Genomic DNA, 3032 nt, shown 5'->3' with positions numbered 1-3032 from the left:
CCACTTGATTTAACCATAATCAACAAGTCGATCCTTCACAGATCGTTCGTATTTATGGCTAGGTCAAAAATACTGTTTTATCCCTGTAAATACATCTTACTCCTTAAGCTCCCACGGATCCTCTATTGAACAATTGGTTTGTAGTACAACTAATAAACCATGTCCCTCTCGACCATGAGAGGACAAGGCTCCTTTGTTCAAGACCAGGAATCAATACTTAATGGAACAACCTATATGCTAACCCTAGAATGGGTAGGAGTGAATTTCATCTTGCAGAACTATATCCCCAGCTATCTATTTGGTCTTATCCCCAAAATGAAAGGCTTGTTGAGCAGTACTGTTGAACTACTCTCATCTATACATATCAAAGGATAATCCTCAATAAACAGGAGTTCATAGTTAGCTGAGGATTAAGATCGAGTTATCATATGTCATCGAATTAAAATAGTCAGTTTTAACAGTAAACGATCGTTATAAAAAAAAAATGACTATTTCATGGTCTAATCTTATGCAAAACTCTTTTGCATAAGATGCTCCCATTCGCATGTCTTCACATGAATGATTTCGATATCACGTCGTTTGTATTAGTATACAAAGTAGGCCATATTCATAGTGTCCCCAGGACGATGTACCCAATCTCATCCATATACTTATAGACCTTTTTGGCTATATACTATAACTTGATCCTCTTTTATGTCGATACATAAATTTACAGTATTCATACTATAGTTGTAGATTCATTAATTGGATTTTATAACATAGTGTAATTTCAACATCAATAACACTTTTATTGAAAAATAGAATATGTTTCCATGATTACGAACTGTGCGTTTTAGGATATTCCCAACAGTCACTGCCTTGCACCGATTCCAAATCCGCTTCGCCTTATTCTACTTAGCGAGCCAAATACACGTTGTCCCCGTCCATATATCAAATGTCAATACATCAGTGAAGTTATGTTCATTCTTTTTTGCTCTGGTCAAGATCTACTCATTCACTATCATCAGTTTGCATGTTGCCCAGCCTATCATGCACTGCTTCATGCTCAGATCCGCCCCAACTCTCGTCCACCAATGCGCGGATCCCTATTGGTGCTGTCTAGGTTTCGTTGTGTGCATGTATTCTTTCCCCTCCCCTATTTTCTTCATGCATCAGCCTGGGTTAGAACATGGGTTCCTGTTAGACTAGTGGTTCTTATAGGTTTCAATTTTCAGACCAATTCAGTTTTAGTCAAATCGGTTTAGTTCAACCAGACAAATTTGGGTAAGTTAAAATTAGTTTGTTGGTTCTTTTATTGAGATTTAGCCCTATCTAGATCCGTTTATGGGTCTCTGTTATGTGGATATTTGTTTCATTTTTCAAATTGGTCATTCATGGGTTCTGTTTTCAAATCTTTATATAGGTCTCTGTTTCCAGCCTAGAAGTTCTTCATGGGTTCTGTCTCCAACTCAACAGTTTTTCGTGTTTTTAGTTCTTCATGGATCTCTATTTCCAATCCAGAAGTTATTCGTGGGTTCCTGTTTCCAACCTATATCTACCATGATTTGATTCAAAATTTTGCTTTGATTTCTATAATTCAGTTGTTTCAGTCCGTTGTTCAAAAACTCAGGTTGTTTCTACACCTTTAGATTGAGGGAAGGTGTTAGCGTAATTATGGTTTATTCCTGATTTATATTTTCCTTTTTGGTATTTTTCCTTTCATGTTTCTTTCCTTTATTAGATTTCTTGGTATCTATTTATTATGTAATTCAATGTATTTTGATTAAGCCAATTATTCACTCAAATAATATATATACAAAATTAACAACATGCATCATTGAGTAAGATGAATAATGAAAGTTTGAGGATGGTGTACGCTTATGAGAAAATTACTCCGTGTTGCATCATTCATAAGAGTGAAAATGTTATGAGATCTCGTGCATTTGTATGTCTACGTAGTTGTTGATGTAGGAACATACACACGTTCTCATATTACTGTCCTTTATTGGTTTTTCTTGTATTTCTTTTGAGTCTTGGTTGTTTAGATCTTGAGCTAAACCTTGTATCTAGGTGGATAACGTCTTTCCACAATCGGTTACCCTTTACTTGATTTCTTAAGCTTTAGTTTAGCTATTTTTACCTTTTGCAACCCGATAACTATTCTTATACTTACGGCCTTCGTACCTATAAATATGAATGTATATTGCTAATTGGCTAATAAGCAATTAATGTATTATTTTCAATGTCTTTTTGTTGGAGTAGAACTATATCTAGCTAATAAATTTATTGAAAATGTAGTATCTGATTTTGTATTATTAGCAAGATACATAAGTGCACCAATTGCATTAAGATGTAGTGCTTTATTACTAAAAAGTCCATTATCATCTCGAAGTTGAAATATATTTTTCCTTACATCTAGTGAATGAACTTTTATTGGAATGTTCAATGAATGTGTTTCCTTCATATTGAACCTTTTTAAAATTTTCCATGTATAAGTTGACTAATGAATAAATATTACATCAACTAAATGCTCAATTTGCAAGTCAAGACAATTTTGTTTTCCTAAGATCTTTCATCTCAAATTCATGCTTAAGATATTTTATTGCCTTTGAAAGCACTTAATGAGTTCTAATTATATTTAAGTCATCAACATATACAATTATGATAGCAAATCACGATCGTGATTTTTGTATACAAATACACGAACATATTGGATTATTCTGATATCATTCTTTCAACAAATATTCATGCAGGTAATTGTACCATACTCGTTCTGATTGTTTGAGTCCATATAGTGATCTCTGTAACTTTAATGAATATATACTCGAGAACTTGATGTATATGTTTCGAGTATTTTAAATCCTTTCGAGATAAATGTCATTATCAAAAGATCTATATAAATATTTTGTGACTATATCCATAAGATGTATGTCAAAACTTTCATACGCATTCAAATCAATTAAACACATTAGTGCAATTGTATCCACAGCTGGAGAATATGTATCCTCATAATCAATACCAGGTATTTGTGAAAAACCTTGTGCAATTAGTTT

Source organism: Benincasa hispida, chromosome 11 (genome assembly GCF_009727055.1).
Source record: "Benincasa hispida cultivar B227 chromosome 11, ASM972705v1, whole genome shotgun sequence".
Classification (NCBI taxonomy): Eukaryota; Viridiplantae; Streptophyta; class Magnoliopsida; order Cucurbitales; family Cucurbitaceae; genus Benincasa; species Benincasa hispida.
This window is presented reverse-complemented; position numbering follows the sequence as displayed.